This window comes from Lygodium microphyllum, unplaced genomic scaffold, assembly GCF_053477565.2.
Source record: "Lygodium microphyllum isolate KBCC unplaced genomic scaffold, Lygodium_microphyllum_v1.1.10 scaffold_41, whole genome shotgun sequence".
NCBI classification, from domain to species: Eukaryota; Viridiplantae; Streptophyta; class Polypodiopsida; order Schizaeales; family Lygodiaceae; genus Lygodium; species Lygodium microphyllum.
The window spans coordinates 683,396-705,533 of NW_028229524.1; positions in this window are offsets into that span (position 1 = coordinate 683,396).

Here is a 22,138-nt window from a genome sequence, read left to right on the forward strand (position 1 = left end):
ACCTTGGTCGGCTCGCTCCGTCCCTAATCCCCTAGCCCTTTATACATCCCCCAAAATTGTTCAATGCACATCAAGGGCAGGACATACCTAGGGAGCTCGCCTCACCTTTGGTTAGACCTGTCACCCTGAACCACTTACACAATTCTTTTGCACTCCATCTCAATGCCATTACAATCAACAATGGTAAGCAAGGCATGAAAGACGATGCAAAAGTACACCATACTTTTCAAGCACTACAAGTAGCCACTAGCTACCAGAAGCTAAGACATCAAGGAGCTCAATTATGCTACATTGCCTTAACAAGATCATAATGATGTCTCAAGAAATCTTCAAGTGTACTCCCCGTCTTCATCGACAATTTTTTTCCATCAACTTAGCCCCTCGCTTCACTGACCCATTGATATACAAGGAACCAAGACGACAGTCTTCTAACTAAGTAATACCTAAATACGCACGTGTATTCACTTAATATTCACACTACAACCTATACACGGTTTGGGTCCTCAAGTGCAGGACAATACTCCAAGCTTGCTTAGAGTTTGACCAGTCTCCCAAACTAATCAAAATATGTCTTGTGCAGAATAGGAAGACTAGCACTACCCCTTAGGGAGAGACCACGTCAGAGGTTTTCCAATTGTAGGTATTAAAGACTCCAACCAAAGCGCCGTCAGCTCTACATCAACACTCAACTCTAAATTCTTGTCCTTTACTTCATCATGCAAGACCACCAGAGAATCATCATGAGCAGAATCCACCATGAGCATCCCGAGAACACCAACACCCGTGCCAGCTATGAGTGACCATTCCCAACAAAGAGTAGCCCTATCGCCACCTACAAAAATCATATCACCAGCCAATCAGAATAGCAAAGTGCCACCAAGGACCTTCATCCGCACCAACATCATAACTCCTCCAAGGAAAACCACAACAGTCCCTTCCACCCACGTCTTCGGTGCAAGCTCTGCATGCTACCTTCGACGAAGAGTGCCATGGGACTTGCACTCGTCTAGGAGGGGGGTAATGTTAACCCCAACACGAAGAAAGCAAAAGGAAATAAAAAAGACGCAGGGCAAAGGTGGAAAAAAGGTAGCCCAACTAAAGAAAGAAGAGGAGAAAAGGCCAAAATCCCAAGGGCAACCTTAAAAGTCCAAGGCAAATACAAAAGGGGAAAGGTGCATTTTAAAATACAAAGGCGCACCCTGAAATCTTGTAAAAGAGTGTCAGGCTCTCTCCTGTGCAAATTGTAAAGATAGATGGGCGGTGGAGAAGAAGCAAGAAGGATAGGAAGGAAATAAGAAAAGAGGACCTAGGCCAATGGCCGGTCATGTAAAAAGGGGATGACCACCCAAGGAGAAGTAGGGCATGTATAAAAGCCAAAAAGTGGAATGAGAAGCTCATTCTTGTGTGTGGCCAAAAGTGGCTCTCCTCTTCTTCTTCTTCTTCTTCTTCTTCTTCTTCTTCTTCTTCTTGCTTGCTTGAGATTATGCTTGAGAGAGGGAGTGTGAGAGTGTGAGGGAGTGAATGTGTGAGGGTGAGGGACCGGGGAGGAGAAGCTCTCCATCTTCTCCTCTCTTCTCTTCTCTTCTCTTCTCTTCTCTTCTCTTCTCTTCTCTTCTCTTCTCTTCTCTTATCTTCTCTTCTCTTCTCTTGCTCGCGGCTATGGAGCTTAGAGCGTGGAGCTTGAGGATGGAGCTTGCTTGAAGTGTGTACTTGGATCGTGGAGCTATCGGAGTGCGCGGGAAAGGAGGTAACTCGATTGGCATGGAGGTAAGCTCACTACAACCATAGATATGGATGGCGCGTCGGCTATGTGAGAGGTATCCATTAGTGCTCGGCTTGGAACGCTTGAACAATAAGTGGTCCGTGGGTCTTGGCGATTGAGCGAAAGCTCCCACAGCTATTCCCAAATCACCAGCTCTGCATGGAATTGCATCGAGAGGTCATTGGGGCATGGTGGGAGGGGTGCAAATGGCCGTACGACTGGTTTGGCTCTCAACTACCTCCTAGTTTCTTCAACTAGTTTCCTACGTCGCTCCCTAAGCGCAGTTTATCTCTGTCCGAGGGCAGGTTGATTTGTTGATGTTCTTGATCATGCAGCGAGGGGGGTTGTGGGATTATTTCTTCACTGATTGTCCTTATGACAAATTCAATGTCAGCCTCCTCCCCTTATCAGTCGTCTAGTTGCACTCCTTTCTCAAAGCCAAGTGCGTCCAACTCCTAGGGAGTTAGGCCGGTCAATAGTAGGTACTTTCGTTGTTCTTCTAAGCCCAGCCTAACCTCTACAGGTTGGGGTGGCATCTGTAGCCCCGCATGCAGGGCCCTGCGTGCGATGCTCAGTTTCTTCTCCACTACCTCCAACGACTCCTTTCCCTTTGGCCGGGTTGTGTCCAGTAATGTGTTGAGGAAGGCCTGTTGCTGGGCAGTGAAGGCTGTCTGGGCGGCGTCCGCTTTGCTTTCTGCCAAGATTTTTTCTTTTTCCACCAAAGCAAGGTGCCGCGCCAGTGCCTTCACCCGTTTCTCGTTCTACACGGCCCATTCCTCGGCCCTTTTGTTCATTCCTTCCATGCTCTCCCCCTGCTTTTGTGCTAGGGTTACGAGCTTCTGCTCCTGGGCTCTGATTTCTTTGCTTATATTCTCGTGCTCTTTCCTTCCGAGGTGCAGTTGATCGGTCATGGACTCGATCTCTTTTCATTTTTGCTCCCTCTCTTGTCTTCTCTCCTCTTCTTTGGCATTTAGTTCCTCCATCATTTGCTCAATGTTGGCGGTTTTTGCCTCCAGTTCCCATGTTGCATCAGGAGGAGCTTGTATTCCTGCTGCATCTGCACAAGTTCTTGATTTTCTTCCTCAAGCCACTGTTGTAGCTTTCTTCCATGTCTTCTTTTGCTTTCAATTCTTGCTTGAGGTCAAATATTTGTCGTTGTTGCATGGCTATGATGCGGGTTTTCTCCAGTTGGAAGGCGGCTACTGACTCTTTCTCTGCCACCAACTCAGCTCCGCCATTCTCTTTTCCTCCTTCGCCCTCTCCAATTGGGAGAGCAGCTCGGTGATGTATTCGTTGTAACTGGCTAGTGCCATCATTGTTGCGTGGGTGGGGGTGGTCGAGGCCTCCACACGCGGATGCTTCTGGTCCTGCCTCGATTCTACATCCATGGCTGGCCTTTTTTGCCCCATGGCCATGGTTTCTATGCTCTTCCCCTTGGGCCATTTCTTTACTGATGAAGTATTGCATCCAGGCCACAAAGTTGGAAACTTACATGCTGGTGGGGATGCTAGGGGTGAGCATAGTGGGTTCAGTGGAGGGTGGCATGAGGTTGGGGATAGGATGGAGGGGTGCTTTGCATTTTCCTTCCAGGACTACGGGCGGCGCGACTTCTGGTGCCTACGCGCTAGAGCTAGGCCCTTCTTCCCTCAACTGGCTCCAGGCTCCTCGATCATCCACCCTGCATTGTTGCTCGATGGACCAGTGTGTGGCCTTGGCCAAGTCCTCCTATTCCTTTCTTCTTAATTCCTTTTCTTCCTCCGTAGCTCTTCTTTGCCTTTCTTTTTCGGCCTTTCTGTATTCTTCCTCCAGTTTCTCCTTTTCTTCCTGCTCCTCTCTTTTTCTCTTTTCAGCCTCCTGTTTCGACGCCTTTTTAGCCCACTTGACTTGCTTTGTTGTTTCTTCTTCTTCGTGCTTCCTCTTCTTCTCCCTCTCCTCGGCCTCCCTGAGGGATTGTCTTTTTGCTTTCTCCAAATCTTCCTTCTCCTTCCTACAACCTTCATCCGGTTTCTTTTTCCTCTGAGCTGTCTTCTTCTTGGTTTCCTTGACCTGCTTTTTGCTTGATTGCTCTTCTTGCCCCTGTCCTTCCTTATCGATCTCAATCCTCGCTGGACCTCTCCTGGTACTGATGAGGGGGTGACCTGTCGGGCGTTTCCCTTTCCCCCTCTTCTACATCCTGCGTCTCTTTCACGGCCTCCTAGATGAGCGCTGTTAAGATGCTTCCATAGGTGATGAATGAGGCCTTGGACGAGGCCTTCTTTCTTTCTGCAGCCTTAGACGTTGGAGACTCTACTCCTGCAGGCATGCTTCCTAAAGCCAGCGCTTTAGCCGCCTGGTCGATAGTTTTACGCACATAGCCATTCCAATCGACTTCATGCAGGGTATGAGCCGCCACATTCTCCAGCATTGGCACACTAATTTGGTGCATCAATGTGTCGTAGCGCTGGGTGGAGAAGAGCACATGTACCAGTTTTGCTTGTAATCTGGTTTCCGCATCAGGGATATCTTGAATGATGATGCCATCGTTTGTCAGCACGTCCTCCTTTCTCATCCCCAGCATGGCGTACACATCTCTCTTCTACTTCTTTTCTATTTTCGGTTCTAGTCCCAGCGCCTTTTCCACCAAGGTGGGGGTTAATTGAACCAACACCTGCTTGGCATTTTGTCCCCTTCCTATTGTGACAGTGCAGCACTCGTTGTCAGGGTCGTAAGACCTGAGAAATTCCACACACTTTGTGTGGTCGGGTTCTTGGGTGAATCTTTCCAGGTACCTGGTGATGTTGCATTTTTCAACGACTCTCCTGGCCGCCTCTTCCTTGGCCACCAATCCTTCTATGTTGTGAATGGCTCAAAATTTTAGTTGGTTGTAAGCGCGGCTCTCCAGGGTGATGCTGTACTGTGCTCTCTCCTCTTCCATGAATGGAAGCTGGTGGGCACAGTCTTGTTGTGACATTTTTCGTTCCTATCATGAACCCCAATTTCCATTAGTTCTTCCAAATTGACAATACAAAAACATCATAGACCGAAAAGGAAAGACTTTACGTGTTTATTGAATGGAAGCCTCAAAATCCTATTCAATGTGGAGCCCCCCTTTTCAGCTTAACTTTTTGCCTTTTATTCTAAAGTTCTCTTAACATTTTTCTACCTCGCTTGTTGCCTACGCACTTATGCGTTTTGCTTGACCCCCGTTGATTTTAATTGATCTCTTGATTCTGTTTTTAATTGATCTCTTGATTCACCTTACTCCCCTTCCCCTCCCAGCTTGAGAAGAATCCTTACTAGGATTGAAGGTATGGGGGGTTGAGAACCTTGGAATGGGTCTTAGGAGTCATCGGTGCAGGAACCAAGTGTAAAAATTGGGGTTGTACTCTAACTGAGTTGTCCGATCGAGATCAAAAGGGCGAGTGCCAACGTGCATTATGTAAGTGAGAACATCTGTTAGGAAGTCACCGGAGGCACTGCGGCTAGCAATTTGTAGCTCCTTTTCAGTTAGTAGGCGATCGAGGTAAGGATGTCCCTTGATGTGCTCCTCCAAGGGGCGGTTGCGAAGAGTGGTCAACACTCTGTACGAGGTTGGCGTGACATAAGTGGGGTTGTACTCTGCTGTTTTGATTGTGCGGTGCTACTCTGCATTGGTCATGACTCGGCAGCCCTCTACTTCCCATTGCAACCTAAGAGTGTACTAGTGCTGCAAAAATGGGAATTCAGTCCCAACAAGCTAGGATAATTCTGCGATTTCTTGGCCCGCTAATGGCAGAAGTGGTTCGCTAATCGTATGACGTTATGAGGCGCTGTTTGAGTACTTGCTCTTTAGAGACCTAACTGTCGAGAAATACAGCAGCAACAGCGGAGTTTGCTGCCTTTGCGAAGGTAAGTTCAAACGTCTCCCAAGAACAAGGCATCATGCGAATTTTGATTGCAAAAGGGCCGGGCAACAAGCCTAAGTCCAAGCGGTCATAGCTCAGAGCCAGCTCTCTGAAGGTGGCATCGAACCGTCTAATGCAATCAACCACGTCATCCCCTATATCTACGGCTAGATTTGAGGCCAGTGTCAAAAATGACTTTCGCTCGTAGGAGGACTTAAGACCTGCCGGTTGTTAGGGTTCGCTGGCCCTAGAGCATTTGACAGCGGATAGTTGTGGTTGCAGGTGTGCCTTAGGTTGCGATTGGGCTAACTGGCTTAGGGCTAGTGGAGCGGTAGCTACTTCTGATGGACTACTGCCTTCAGCATGGATCATTGTAGTCGGATGGACTCTAGTGGGTGATGGGTCATGTGATGGTATTTGTCATTTGGGCCAATAGGCTTGTTCGAGTCTTTCGGGCATATGTGTAGATGGGCTTGATGGATGTGGTCCTAGGGAGCACTGCGGCTCGTTGTTTTGAGGTTTGATGGGGCTGGGGGTGATCAAGCTCAGGGATAGCATACGAGTGGCGGTCTTGTCCAGGTGGGTTTTAGGGATATACAACTAGGTGTTTCCCTCATAGTAGCCTTGCGCGAGCAGGAGAGCTTTGGAGACCCACTTGCACTAGATCATGCCCTAATTTCTATAACTGCACCTTGGTGTCCTAGGTTTAGAGCTATGGGTCTTATGAGGTCACGTGTGATGACTCCTAGGCAGCGATTGTGGTTGTTTAGGCCTCTATTGGAAACTATGTTGTTAAGCCTTAGCTTTTGTCACCACGAGTAGTGGTTCTTGAGTGGTGGTGGGAGGTGGCCGGGCACTACCCCTCTCCTTAGATTCGAATGCTAATAGTTCTATCGGTGGTCGTGTGGACCATTCCATCACTCCACCCTTGCTAAAAGGTGTATCAATGCGGATGTTGCCTATGTCGAGGTGAACACGTTGCGACTCATAATCGAAGTGGCAACAAGTTTGCTTCTTGAAGGTTCGCCCTAGCAGCGCCTCCGTGCCTGCGTCCTTGGTGTTTGGCAGCACGTAGAAGATCATTGGTACAGTTTCAGTCTCAATAGAAACGGCAGCCCTGCACTTGCCGAGGAGTGCATAGGAGTGGCCTCCATATGGGTTCAACCTTGCGTTAGTGGGTTGTAGTGGTGGTTTTCCAAGTTGGGTCCAATGATCGTGAGTTAGGACATTGAAGTCCGCTTCCTCATCAATTAAGGCATTGAAGATGCATGTCCGCTTGGTAGTGACTGTGATGTGCAGGTATGTAGGTTCCACGACTTCCTCCTTCGTGTCTTTGATTTCGGTGATGGTGGCTACACGGACGTTGACTGGTGGTTCCAACATTGGTGGTTCATGCAAAGGATGTGCAGGGGGATAGTATTTCTTAACACGCTTGCCATTGAAGAAGCCAATTCCATCGACTAGAGTTTCGAGCTCAACATTGCCCAATCGGCTAATTGCACGGACCCTGAAAGGTCCAAGACCCTGAAACTTCATTTTTTGCTTGTGCCCCTTGACTGAGTATAGGAGCACTAGGTCACCTTGTTCCAAGTCGCGTTGCTTCACATGTTTGTCAAACCAGCTCTTACGTCGTGCCTTCTCGCATATGAGTACGTGAGTGGCTAGAAGACGGGTCTCCGAGAGATGTTCGAGTTCTACTAGGCATTGCGTCCATGCTTCCTTTCCTTCCCATCGCTCTTGAAGCTCAATTCGTAGGCTAGGCACAAAGAATTCTATGGGGAGAATCGCTTCGGTTCCGTAAGTGAGCCTAAAGGGGGTCTGTCCGACGGCTGTTTTGTAAGCTGTGCGGTAAGCCCACAAGGTTGCCATCAGCTTATTATCCCAGTCACTGCGTGAGGCCGAGACTACCTTGGTTAGGACATTGATGAGAATCTTATTTGTGGATTCCGCCTGGTCGTTTGCTTGAGGGTAGTATGGAGAGGATTTCCGATGGATAATCAGGAAGGTGGATAGGAGATGAGTTATCACTTCATTGATGAAGTGTGTCCCCTGGTCACTGACTAGTTCGATGGGGCATCCGAATCATGAGATCACCTGCTCCCATAAGAACTTGCTAGTCGTTCAAGCATCGTTCTTTCGGGTTGCTCTCGCCTCTGCCCACTTTGTTAGGTAGTATGTGGACCAGAATGATGTATTTGGCGTGAGAATACTATGCAACAGGGCTGATGGGTCCCATGAAGTCGATCCCCCATTTTTTGAAGGGTTGTCGTGCAATGACTAGGGTCAACTCCATCTGATCCTTGCGAATCGGGACCTTTGTCCGGTGACATTTGTCACAATGCTTAACAAATCGCGCAGCATCACAGAACAGTGTTGGCCACCATAGTTGAGATTGCAACACCTTGCGAGCTGTTGTGTCTCTGTAAAAGTGTCCTCCAGCAATCCCACTGTGATCCTCTGAGAGCACGTCATGCATCTCATGCTCGCACACACATCTATGCATCAATCCATCTTTCCCTAAGCGATATAGCTGGCCTGTTATCAACTGATAGGGTTGGATTTTGAGAATAAGTCGCCTTAGTATTGCCTTTTCTATTGGTCATTCAAGTAGTCCATGCTCAAGCAGTTGGACTATATCATCTGCCCAATATGGTGTTAAATCGGCTTTGAATAAATCCCTCCCGTTGGAGAGGTTAAAGAGGTGGGCGTCTAGCAATTCATCAATGATGCCTTCTCCAACGGGTTCCCCTGTGGGGATGCATGACATATGATCAGCCATGTAGTGTTGTTTCCCCTTCCGTACAACCACCGAGAAGCCAAAATCCAAGAGCAAAAGGAGCCACCGAGCTATGCGTCTTGTAGCGCAAGGTTTGTTCACTAGGTATAGCAAGGCTTGATGGTCTACGAAGAAGGTAAAGAGTGTAACCAATAGATAATGCCGGAACTTCTTCACAGCAAACACCATGGCCAAGCCCTCTCTTTCAATCGTCGAGTAATTCATTTTCATCTCTGCCAGTTGTCAGCTTGTAAAGCTCACTAAATAGTCTAGGTTGTGCTCACCAGGTTGGCACAACACTGCCCCCACAGCGATTTTAGAAGCATCGATATGCATGTGGAAGGTTATGGTCCAATCTGGGGCTCGTAGAATTGGTGCTATGGTTAGAGCCTTCTTCAGCTCTTCATATGTGCATTGGCAGGCTTCAGTCCATTCGAAGACAATCAGCAGTTTGTACAAAGGTCTTACTATCAATGCGTAATTCAACACAAACTGTCGATAGTATCATGTATGGCCTAAGAAGCATTGAACTCCCTTGTAGTTGGTTGGGGGTGGAAGGTCGGCAATAGCCCTGACCTTCTAGAAGTCAGTGGCAATGTCGTTCTTCGACACCACATGGCCGACGATGCATCCATGTTTCACCCAAAACTGGCATTCCAAGGGGTTCAAGGAGAGATGATATAGGCGACACCAATCAAAGACTGCTTGGAGTTTGTTCAAGTGTTCCATCCAGGTCAAGTGAATGCAGAGGTCATCGACAAAGACTTCTAACTCCTTGTGAAGCATGTCTTTAAATATGGTGCACATGAGACGTTGAAAGGTGGCATGGGCATTAGTCAACCCAAAGGGCATGACTACGTATGTAAAGACGCCCCACTCGGTGGCGAAGGCAGTCTTATGCCTGTCGGCAAGATGCACTTGCACCTGGTTGTACCTGAGAAGCCATCCAAGAAACTGTAGGCCTCCTTGCCTGCCACTCTTTCAAGCATGTGCTTGGTGTATGGCAATGGATAGTTATCCCTCTTGGTAGCAGCATTCACCTTTTTATAATTGACGCACACTCTAATTTTTCTGTTTTTCTTCATCACAATGACTATGGGTGATACCCAATCCGTGTGCTCAATTTCGTAAATGAATCCTGCTTTCATCAGCTTATCAATTTCTTCCTTGAACAGCATGAGCATGCTTAGGATTCATTGGGTACGGTTACTACTTCATCGGTGCTGCGTCTGGTGTCACCGAAAGGTCCCATGGTTTTTGTTGCTCGTCTATTCGGGTGTCCCTAGGTTGGTTTTCCCTTTCTTGCTTCAATCGTTTGCGCCTCAGGTGGACACGGCTGTGCGTCGGGTCTTGGGCGGCCTAGGTATTTCTTGGTCGCTATCTAAGCTCACTTCTGACTCGGAGTCAAACTCGCCGTCTTCGCTAGAAGAGGGGGTCTCCCCTGGTGGTCGCAATTCAAATGGTGATTCTGCTCTAAGCACTTGTGTTGTCCCTAGTTGAGCCAAGCCTCCTTGCTCAAGGTCTATGGATGCTATGTGTTCCAGGCGCACAGTCACAATTCATGTGCATGAGTCCTCACTCTATCTTGTAGGCATTCTTTTTTGCGGCGAATCCGCCCGTATTTGTTCTATTTCATCTCCCTCCATGTCATACTCTATCGAATCCACCCCCTCACTTTCATCCTCAAAGGGTTGGTAGTCTTTGTACTCGTCGTCAAAGTCCTCCACAATAGCCGGTTCGTCGTCCCATAGGGCTTGGTACTTCTCTTGTCGCTGATCTGGGACTAAGGCCTAGTTGTACATAAGGTTCAAGTCATGCACTCTGGTCCATTGCCACTCGGATTTGCCTAAGAGGTCCTGGAGAGGTGTGAGGTTTGCTGCTGAGTTGTTAGCCAACTTGTCTGTTAAGTATTCCAAGGCCTCCTGGAGTTCTTTCTTGTTGCCTGGCACTTGGAAGGTGACGGGCTTAGGTCTCCCAAGATGGGTTCCTTCCATCATGCACACAGGTATAGTGGGCATGCCGTCGATCACGCCCATCATTTTGATGGCTTGCTCATGCGCTTCTTGGTCTGAGAACGGCAGGTCAATTGTAGCAAGGACATGCATCCAATCCCACTCGTCTTCTGGACATGGGATATACTTGGTCAAGGGCCCATAAGACTTCTTGACCTGACTGTCGCCCTTGAGCATCGAGGAGATGGCATCCAAGTTGACTGGTGAGGTTTTCCATGTGTCCATCTCCGTCCTGTTGCCTAAGAATATCAAGCCGTTACCCCAATCTTCAATAACTCTGGCATTGCACATCCAGGGCCGGCCTAACAGGACATTGTAGTCCACCCCCTTCATGACTATAAAGTCGGCCGAGAATTGGACACCTGCGATTTTTACTGGCCAATTTTTAAGTACCCCGAATGGCCTCACCCTCATGCCGTTTGCTAGGGTGACGTTAAACTGAGCGGTCTCAACAGGTGGGTTTCCCCAGGTTTTCAGTACTGCATGGCTTAGCACACTAACCTCGGCTTCCGTGTCTATGATCCCCTTTCTTGTTGTGTCTCCTAAGGCTAGGACTGGTAACATTGCATGCATCTCGGTGCCTTCCTGGAAAGCGTTAATGTGCAAGGATTTTGGCACCGAGTGTAGCGTTAGACTCAGTATTTGTGTTTTTGCGTCCTGATCCTGCAGATCCGATGCCTATTCTCATGACTCCTTGACCCACTGCTTGAGGTTTCGCCATAGGGTGGGGTGCTGCTTAAGCAGGTCTCCTAGGCTTAACGTCACTGGGGTAGTCACTACCTGGTGAGGAGGCTATCGGTTGCTCATCCCTCTCCTGTGCCGAATTGTCTTGGCCAATGTTCATGACTAATTTGCGGGCCTTCAGCATCAAGGCTTGCCCTAAGGGGTGTTGTCTGGGGTGTAGTTGCCCTTCCTGGCTTTGGTTGAGGGGGTGAGTCTACCATGGTCATGCTGATGAGATCCTCGCTCCCATCCTCTAGGATGGGCTCAGCATCTCTTAAGTGCGCTTGTGCCTCTTTTACCCAGTCCCTCACCTTCTCTATGGCCTCGAGCTGGCTCTTTGAATGCGAGTACTCCCCTACCTTGGCACTCCCCTTTTTGGCCATCTTGGGGGCTGAAGTTTCCATCTTTGCGTCCTCGACCTTATTTCCAACAGGTAGAGTTGTAGCACTCTTAGCTTTCGGTGCGATCTTAGCCTCCGGCCTCCTCTTCCTTCGCCTGCGGCTCTTTTTTCCCATCGAGGCTACATCGAGGTTGCTAGGCCCTGGTAGAGATATGCCGGCCTACTTTGTCTGGGCATGGGTCATGACCTGCAATGGGATGGGCATGGCCTCCCCATCAAGGTTCTCGATGCCGAATAGCCCCAATGGGACAGATGGTACTTCGTTTGAATTTGTAGAAGGTTTCTGCTTTGGGCAATCGACGAAGAGGTGGGTGATTCCACACTCTACACACCTTAGGTTAGCCTTGTCTCTATTCTGCTGCTCCCTTTCTGGGCAATGCGATGAGACATGGCCTGGGTGTCCATAGGTCCAACAGATGATTGGATCCTGCATCTGCCCCCCTAGGCCTCTACCTTGTCTCCTTCCTAATGCCATCACTGGTACTGGTCGATAGTCCATGAGGACGGTGTTACCCTCTTCGTCGTGAGAGACATAAGGGTATAAGTAAGTCTCTTCCTCATTTGTCTCTTCCACGTAGTGGACTGGAGTGTCACTCGGTGGATGGGTCACATAGAGACCAAGCGGCCTTGGTATACCTGTGGGGTTTATGTCCATCCTGGGGACAGCTGGCTTCATGTCGTTAGGTGCAAGAAGGGCCAATGGGGCTCCCCTTCCGAACAGTGGTTGCGGTCTATTTGCTAGGTAAGGCTAACCATATGGTTGGGAGTACGGAAGTCTCCTAGGCAATCTACAGTGCATAGCATCGTGACCAAACCTACCGCATTTAACGCAAGGTCTCGACCGAGGGTCTTGACACTCGGTTGGCAAATGATTTTCGCCACAGTACACACATTGGACGTGTGGCCGCTTTGGTCTTCTCCACAAGTCTTGCAGCTTGACTATCTCCATCTTGACATCAGCCAAGTCGTGGTTCGTCTCGGTGGCCTTCCCCTTATCTTGGGATGATGGTGCGGGTCGCTCACTAGAGGTTGGTGCTCTTTCCAAACCTCGCGAGCTGGTTTCTTTTGAACTGGAGTTCCTGAAGCTCCTCTCTTTCAATTGGTCGTCAACTTTGATAGCTTCCTCAAAAACCCTAGCTAGCATGTCTTGCTGCAAGCTCGAGTTGGCTGCCAAAGCCTTATACAATTCCTCATTTCGAATTCCGCTGATGAACACAGTTGAAAATGCTCTTTCAGTCGGTCGTTCACCAGTAGGGATCCTCTTGAAGAGGCTCCTTACGTGGGTTACGTAATCGCAAATGTCCTCCTTCTTTTTCTGCTAGAGGAGAAGAAGAGGAGAAGAGAAGAGCTCTTCTTGGGCACACACCAAAGAATGACCTTCCATTCACTTTTTGAACTTTATATATACAAACCCTAAAACCCCATGGGCACCCATCCTTTTTTACATGACCGGCCATTGTGGCAAGGTCCCTTTTTCTAATTCCCTTTTTTTGCTTCATGCCCTAGGCCTATATTTGACTATTCTTTTACAGGTGGCACAAGAGGGAGCCTGGCACTCTTTTACATGGAGTTTTTGATTCGCCTTTTATTTAAAACTACGCTTTTGGCTCCGGCTTAGCTTTGGAGCCCGCCTACGTGTCCTTGCTCCTTTTCCATCTTCTTTCTGCTTTTTCATTCGTCTTTCCGCCTTCTCGGCTTGGGGTTAATAGATACACTTGGTTCATGGAGAATGGGAAACGAGAGGGATGCGAAGCTCAACCTTTCTGCCCATAAGGCATAGTCCCATTTCGCTCCCCTAAAATAGCATAAATCGGGATTCTAACGCTACTGACTCTAGGTCTTCACAGCATTGTTATCACATCTTTTGAGAAAAGTTCCCAGCTAGCTGGGACCACCCTTCCGTAGGATGGGACCCAAGTCACGTCCACCACACTTTCCTCGAGTTGCTTAGTTATCTAATTACCTAGCACATTATGTTTGACATGCAAAGGCAGCTTCCTTAATTAATCAATTTAGACACGAGTTCCTTCACGTAACTTAGGCACTGACACAAAAACAATGTCAAGCAAGGGGACAGCATCATTACTGCCTATTGTTGTTCATTTCATTCTTCCAATATGTGTGTTTTCTCCTTGTTATAGTGGTTCAGCTACTCCTCGGCTATCTTTTGGGCTTGTTGCACCACGCTGAGTTGCATGTGGAAGTTTTTGATAGCCTTTTAGACAAATCTTCATTCTTCTATGTGTGGGCTCCTTGCCTTCCTTCATGCCACTATCTTTCAGCTTCAGCCATGGTTTTTATCTCTTCCAACTCATGATCTAGGTTCTCTAACTCTTCCTACAGTTCTTGGGTTGCTTCTTCGATTGCCTCTTCTTTCTTTTTCTCCAACCACTTGATTTCTCTTTCTAGTCTCTCCTATTCCCCCAACTCTAGGGCAGTGCTCTTCTTCAAGTTTTCTATTTCTTCTTGATATCTTCGTGCCCTCTCTTCTCTTGCTACCTCTAGCTCCTCTGTGGCATTCAGGACATTTTTCATATTTCCTTGCAACTTTTCATATAGCTTAGCTAGCTCCTCAATGCGTTATTGCATCCTCACCTAGTGATCTTGTGTCTCTTCACCTAGTTTTGCTTGCCAGCTTACTTCTGCCTTTTCCTTAGCTTTGAGCTGCTCTTTTTAGCTCTCAGATTTCATGTTGATGCTTTGCTGCCTGGCGGGTTGCTTCCAACCAGAGTGCTACCGAGACTTCTCACTTTCGACTGCTACCACTCTCTTCTCTTCCTTGGCCTTTTCTAGCTGTGCTAGAAGCTCTTTGATGTACTCATCATATGTTGTGGCCGTGGGTGTTGTGGAAGGTGTTGTATCATAGAGGCCTCTAGCTTCTACCTCTTGGGATCATGCCTCGATTCTCAACATCGGTAGCCGCGATCAATGTTTTAGCACCTGTGGTGGGGACCGGTGCTCTTGAATCTCAAGCTATCTCCTGCATATTTGTTACCAAAAACTACATCATGGACATTAACATGCTAGTGTCCATTGGCAGACAGCTGCAATCTCACTGCAGTGTCTTGGGCAATCAAGGTGGTCATGGCATGAGGCGTGAAGATTGATGGGAGGGGGTGCATTGGGGCCTTGCCCTTGCCTAATACTATCAAGACTACTTCCCCCTATGAGGCCCTGGCGCTGTTGCTTGACTCTCCTTCCCTCCGGGGGCTCATGCTGGCTAGCTCTTTTGCATAAAAAATCTCCTTCACTGACATGTGCATGGCCTCAGCCATATCTTCATCTTCCTTTCTCGTCAACTCTTTTGCATCTTCTTGTGCTTTTCTTTTTCTCTCTTCTTCAGCCCTTCTCGACTCCTCTTCCACTCTCTTCAACTCAGTTGCTTCCTTCTCTCTTCTCTCCTCTTTGGCCCTCTTGGACTCCCTTTGGGCCCTCTTCAGCTTGGCTTGTTCCTCCTTATGGTCTTTCTTTCTTTTCTTTCCTTTTGTGGCTTCGATGGGGTTTTCTTCTCTGGTGCGGACTGTGTCTCTTGCTCTTCCCTATCACTTATAGTCCTTTCACTGGACTGCTCCTACTCGGGTTGTGGCAGTCGTGGTCTAGGGGTCTCCCCTACTTCCTCTACACTTCCTTTTGCATCCTTCACGGCCTCTTGTATGATGGCCATCAGTACTCCACCGAACCTGATGGTGGATGCCTTGGAGGAGTACTTATTCCTAGCTAACCTCGTTGTGGAGACTGCAAACTCCCCACCTATTGTTTCAGTACTTGTGAGGGCCAAGGCTTTTGCTGAGTTTTTGATGGTCTTGCATGCGAAGGCATTCCAGTCCACCTCACCTAGGGATCCAGTTGCAATGCTTTCTAGCAATGGTACCCCGATTTTGTTCATAAGGGCATTGTATATTTGACTAGAGAAGAGGGCATGAACCATTTTTTCCTACATTTTAATCTTAGGGTTTGGGATATTTGCCAAGCTTATCCCATTGACCGTGTGCACGGTAGCCTTATTCACCCCCAACAATGTTATACACATCCCTCCTTGGGCATTTCTCAGTCTTGCTTGCTAATCCTAAGGCCTTCTCCACCATCATAGGGCTCAAGTCCACCTCTACTTGACCGGCTTCTTCTCTTCTTACTATCACCATGCCATAGTTTCTTTGAGCATCGAAGCTCCTTAAAAATGATGCACACTTGTTGTAATTGACAACCTGCCTAACCTTCTCTAGATACTTCTCTAGATTGCACTGATCCACGAGTTGTTTTATGACTGGCTCCTCCATGATGGCGTCTTCTACGTTTAGGGTATGCTTGAATGTGAATTGGCTGAAACCCCTCATTTCTACTATCAAGCCGTAATTTTCTTGCTCTTTCTCGTGTAACGAGATAGGTATGTCCTCTCCATCAAAGTGTCTCAACTCCAAACAGTCCCAATGGTAATGATGGCTCATTCGCTAGACTAGACGGTGGCTTCTGTCTAGGGAATTTGGCAAACAAGTGAGTGATTCCACACTCTGGGCACCTAAGATCGGCCTTTTCTAAGTTAGCTTGCTCCTGTTCAGGGAAACGAGAGTAGATATGCTCTGGGTGACTGCAAGTCCATTGGCTCTTGGGTCTATCCCCCTAAGCCTCTACCCCTACCTCTTCCTAACACCATCACTGGCACTGGATGGTAGTCCATGAGGATTGGATTGCCCTCTTCATTGTATGAGACATAAGGGTTCATGTATGCATCCTCATCATTTGGCTCCTCCACATAGTGGATTGGAGTGTCACCTGGTGGGTGGTTTATGGAGGGTCATGGTGGCCTAGGTATGCCTGTTGGGTTGATTTCCATCCGAGGCATTGAGTTCAAGGATAATCTCCCTCCCTTGTTCTTACTTGTGACACTTCCCAAGGGATACTTTTCATACTTCCATGTGTGCTAATATGCCTAGGGATGGTTTGAAACTCCAGGATGTTGAGGATGCTTAAGAAAAACAAAAAGAATGTGGATGTAGTGCATACTTCTCATGCATTGACTGTTAGGGGCAAACATGATGGTAACAACAGTAATGAACACTATGGCAGAGACTCACAAAGATCTCAATCTTGCAGGCAGTCTCATAGTAAGCTCCATGGTTGTAAGGCCACTCTTACATGTCATTATTATGGGAAGCAGGGTCATATTCGGTCACAGTGCCATAGGACGCATGATGATAAGTGTAAAGAGAAAGACAAAGGCAAAGTGTAGGAAAAGTTTAATGATCGCAACATTGTGGCTAGTAAGTCCAATGTGAAAATTGAGAAGACAAATGCCTTGGAGCTTGAGTCTGATGACGATTATATCTTGATAGCTTCTTCTCTTCATGCTAGTCAATTGGTTAATGCCTCGTCCACTTTCTCTCAATATTGGGTACTTCATTCGAAGGCTTCTTTCCATGTTACCCCACATAAGGATTGGTTTCATTTCTATCGTAGCATGATAGGTTCTGTGAGACTAGGAAATGACTTGGCGCATTGATAGTTGGATTGCAGGACCCGATTTGGACATGTTCTTAAAGCGCTGGAGCCCGTTTTGGAGCCGAAAAGTACCCGAGAGGCATTAAAGAGCCAATTTTCATAAAATCAAACAGTGGTGAATGGCCGAACTACAGTTTTCCTAAATGCATTTCGACGTCAAAAACCCAACGCAAGTCTCATTTCGTCAATCGGAGGTCATTTGACCCCCCTTTTAATCCCCACAAGGTTCAGCGTTATAAAGCAACTACCAAATCAGGAAGCTGTAAAGTGCATGGGAGAGGCCAAATTGATGGAGTTCGACGCCACGAAGCTGCCTATCTAGTCGGATTGCAAATTTGAGTTTGTTTGGGCCTTCAAAATCGAAAAATCCATTTGCCGGGCAGTATGAACAAGAAAGGCTAAACCGGTTATTTTAATCTTTAAACCTTAATGAAGGATTAAAAAGGGAAAAAACTCATGAAATTGTCAAGATAGAAGGGGGTGCATTTTTTCATGATGCTCCAATGATTGGTGCCTCTCTGTTGTTGGCCGGGTGAGAGAGATGAAGAGGGATTACTAATCCACACAGAGTGCTCTCTGTTTTGGCTCTAAGCATGTATCATATGATTGAGAAATGAGAAATCTGATTTTTTTAGTCTTTCTCTCTCCTCCCTCTCTCTCCTACAAGGGGCAATTCCTACATGTGAAGGGAGATGAAGCCTAGGTGGTGAATGCTTGTCTGGCGTGGTACTGAATCACTTCCGAGTCAACTTGGGGCTGGAGATGGATTATTGAAGACAGGCTGAGTATTAATGGTGGACTGTTCTGCTGTCCCAAATCTAGTTTTAGAAACCTACAACCATTAAAAAACCGGTATTTCTATTTTATAAAGGAAAAAATGCTTCTTTTTTAGGTTTGGTTGGCCAAATGATGTTCATACTGAATGAAAATTGGTAGGAATGTTGTTTGATGTATGTTTGATGATTCTATGTCAGAAAAATTAGAATATGGAATGCCATAATGCTGAAAATAACTTTCTAAAACCCGAAAAATGCACATTTTACAAAGGAAATGGGGTTTTTTGTCATTTCGGGTTTGATAAAAATGATGCATGAGGGATGACATGTGGAAAATGAGTGATTCTCAGTTGTCATAGTAAAAAAAACCAAAAAAACCAGTAAATGCTCTATTTTCTTGATTAATAAATAGTGAAAATAGCAAAAAATAGAGAAAAATAGGTTTTTGAGTTTTAAAAATTAAGGAAAAATATGATTAATGTCTGTGAATGTTTAGCAAGATTGAGGCATGAGGTTAAGCCTCTGCTCACCCTTTTTTTTATGTTTTAATGCATTTTTATTGCTTTATACATCAAAAATAACAAATAAAGCCCTACACCTATGCAACAATGTAACATATAAGCAATAGGGAGAAAAGAAGGGTTGTGGAAATGTTTAAGTGCAGAAAATGAAGTAAATTATAATATTTTGTTTGTGCACATCATATAGAACGATCTTTTGTTTAAGTTAAAGGGGCTAGTAGCATAAGGTAACTCGATGCTAGTCTCCAGCAACACAACAACAATGCATAGATTGAAAATCATTGAAGGACTAATTTTACACTTCACTTTGTTGATTTGTTTTGGAATAAAATGTTTGTACACAATAGGCATCCACCTATGCACTTTGCATGCTACATGGTATAAAATCTTGGATGCATAGCACCTGTATGCCAAACAATGGCCAACGCTAAGATTGTGAGGAAGTCCTTGCTGTAGAATAGACAAGCGGTTCCTTGGGGTAAGTTCAGTGAGGAAATATCAACTCCTAGATCATTTGAAAAATCAAAGAGCGGATCTTGTGCACTTGTTCTTTATGTTGAGGCAGCACATCAAGGGGCATCCTCGAGATGTAGGAGAGCTGCAGTGAGGCCCAGGTGTTTCAGCCGAGAGATTGCCTCTTGTGTATGTGATACGAGGTATTATACCTATATATTATGGGATCTCCCTCTAAGGAGTAGGGGAAGGTAAACATTGGAATGTTTCATGTTGTAAACGCAAGATAGAGTTTAGTATAGCATGTCCCTTGGCCATGAGGCTGTGTGGGGTGTCTTGTGTGTCTTAGAGATCCGAGAGTCAATGTTGGGCCCATTTTAGGTCCCGATAGGTGGTGCATTTTCTGAGAGCGGCCTGTAAGTAGCGGTTTTTGAATATTGGTCTTACAAGGGACCTATTAGCTTTATTCTATAGTTGATAGCTGGCTTGAAGCAGTGGATGCTAAAATAGGCTGATTAAAGTTTCAACCATGAGCATTACGATGAAACCAAGGAACCCCTGTAACCGTAAAGATACTTTGTCCATTTTAAATGGTTTAGTGGGATCTTTGGCTAGAAATGTGACCAATTACTTTACCATTTTCCCTGAAAGTGGTATCATGATGGAGTTTGGGTCACTATGGGGAATACCCATGGAGTAATCATGAGAAATAATCCATGAGAGTTAGAGGAAGGATTAGAAAGTAGAAGGCAAGGCTAGGAAGGCACAAGCGTTTACAATCCTCAGTGGTGATAAGGTTTTAGAGGGAAAGACCAAACAATTGCTATCCCACAACGAGGGTATGATGCCAGGAGGCATATTCCACGGTGGATTCCGTGAGGTTTTGCGGTGGATTCTGTAAAATTTTATTATTACCGGAGCTCATACACAAAGTGGATTCTTTGTGCGAGAAGTCGATGGGGATGCCTATCCTTTTCGGGTGTTTTGTTAATTTTATGTATACATGAGTGATTCCATAGCGGGTGATTCTGCAAAATACATATTTAAATTAATAAACATTTATGAGTTTAGAGTGCGCGCTCGTAATAAATTAAGGTTAGGATTGATTTCTAACCAATTTATTTATGTAGTTGAAGACTGTTAGGTATTCACTTTTGTCGGTTTAATTGTATTATTTTTCTAACAATTGTGAATGCTTCAGTTGATGTGTAGAGCGAGCAGCGGTGGCAGTGGGAAGCATTGGAGGATGGCGTGTATTCAAATTATCATTGATTTTTTATGGGCGCGTATCTTAGGCATGGCACCTATATTTTGTCGCACTTATTTATCAAAGCGTTTGATATTTATTTATTATCTTTGTATGCGCATGGGCGCACGATTTAAATACTTGTATTAGACATTGTATTTGGGTACCGCCTGACTTCTTGGGCACCCATTAGCTTTAATTCTTTATAGGCACAAAAGCAAACTCAAAAGCTAAAGCGTGCTATTTTTGTAATTTGGGCTATTATTTGAGCTTGAAGATGAATAATATATGAAATACATGCTTTGTGGAGCGCTCACACAAGGCATGGGGGGAGATTGCACCCAATTGGTCTCTTGTTCATGTCGTGCAAGTTTTCTTCATTGATTTTTGTGCAAAAAGTAGAGTTCTTTTGTTCTTGGGGACCTTCTGACGCTCACTACATGCTCATACGGCGACCGAGATGCCACTAATCAAAGTAATATATGCCTATGAGCAAGAGATACATCGGATGCGAGGGCCTGATCCTATTGGATATCGAAGAGCAATCCTACAAATCCATAAGGCATTGGATGGTATCTACATATCTGGGAAACCCTTGTTAGAGAGGAAGGTTCTATTGGGACCTACCATCGATTCTAGGGAAACAGTAGCAATCGGGGACAGAATTATTAAAACACCATCAATAGGCGATGGGCTAGACTCCCTATTGCATAGCATAGGTCTCCCTAGACCACTTTCTGAGTTGGTAGAAAGGGATGGCAAGGATGGTATTAACCTTCCTACACCAATAAAGGTGGAAATGTAAGAGCTTGGAGACCCTAGGACACTGGAGTTAGGTCATGATTATGAAGATTTTAATGACCCAATGCTATTCCCAAAGAATAGGACTAAATGTCGTCCTCCTTATAGGGATCTCCTAGTGTTTCATGGGTTGGTAAATGAGGACCTGATGTTGCACTTAAAAGAATATGGCCTAACTTGCCTTGCAAGTAGGTATGATGATATACATCAGATGCTCATATTCTCAAGAACCCTGAAGGGAGAAGCTACAAAATGGTATTGGAGCCTCCCAAGAGGGTCGATTAAATCATTCAAGGAGTTGCACAATAAATTTTTAGATGAATATGAAAAGAAGGTGCTTATGACCCAGTTCTTAGGGCATCTTATGCAGATAAGACAAGAGTCTTACCCTTCTACTAAAGAATACGCTAGAACCTTTGACGATATCCTGAGACTTTGGCCAAGAAGAGCTACTATGTTGCCTAAGGATGTGCTATGTGAGCTCTTTATGAGCGATTTAGAGATTAATACGCAAACCCAAGTGAGGATGTGAGATCCTAAGTCATTAAATGAGGCCAAGAGGCATGCAATTGACTATGAGTAGTATATTCGAAGATGTTGGGAAAACTTTTGGAGTTTCCCTCACTCGTTGCAAGTGCATCCAAATATCCAGCCTTTTCTACAAGGACAAGATTCATTTGCTAATATCAAGACAACCTTAGCGGGGGATCTTGGTAGCCAGAATCTGCAAGTAGGAAATGGCAATCCTATGAGCAGTGATAAGATGCCTCTTAGGGATAAGAAGATTCCACGCCCAGCCAGTGCCATCAAGGCTTGCAACAATTCCATGAGAGGTAGTTGCAATGGCAGCATTGATAGGACCATCGAGCCTATAAGTATGGATAAGCATGCTATGAGTGGTCCTAGTTGTGTTGGTAGTAAGGCTCTTGAGAAGCCTTTTCAATTTAGTAATGAATCATGATTTCGAGTAGATGCTATTCCTTTTAGTAAAAGCATGGTTCCTATGGCTAGGCAGTTGCAGAGTGGACAAAGGAAAGGGAAGACATCTCATATGAAGAAGATGTACCATGCCCAAGGTCCACCTATGCTGAGTAGAAGCCCTAAGGATGTGAGGCCATCTGGCTATAGCAATAAGTCCGCTTTGAGTCCATTAGACCAATGTGGAAAAATGAGGTAGTATAAGAATATAAAAAGGAATATGAGATGGGTTTGGAGATCCAAAATTTCTAAATGTGCGATTGGTGTGTCAGATGAAAGGCTAGGAATTCCATGTGGATATGCCTTGACAATTTCCCAAGTGGATGAGATC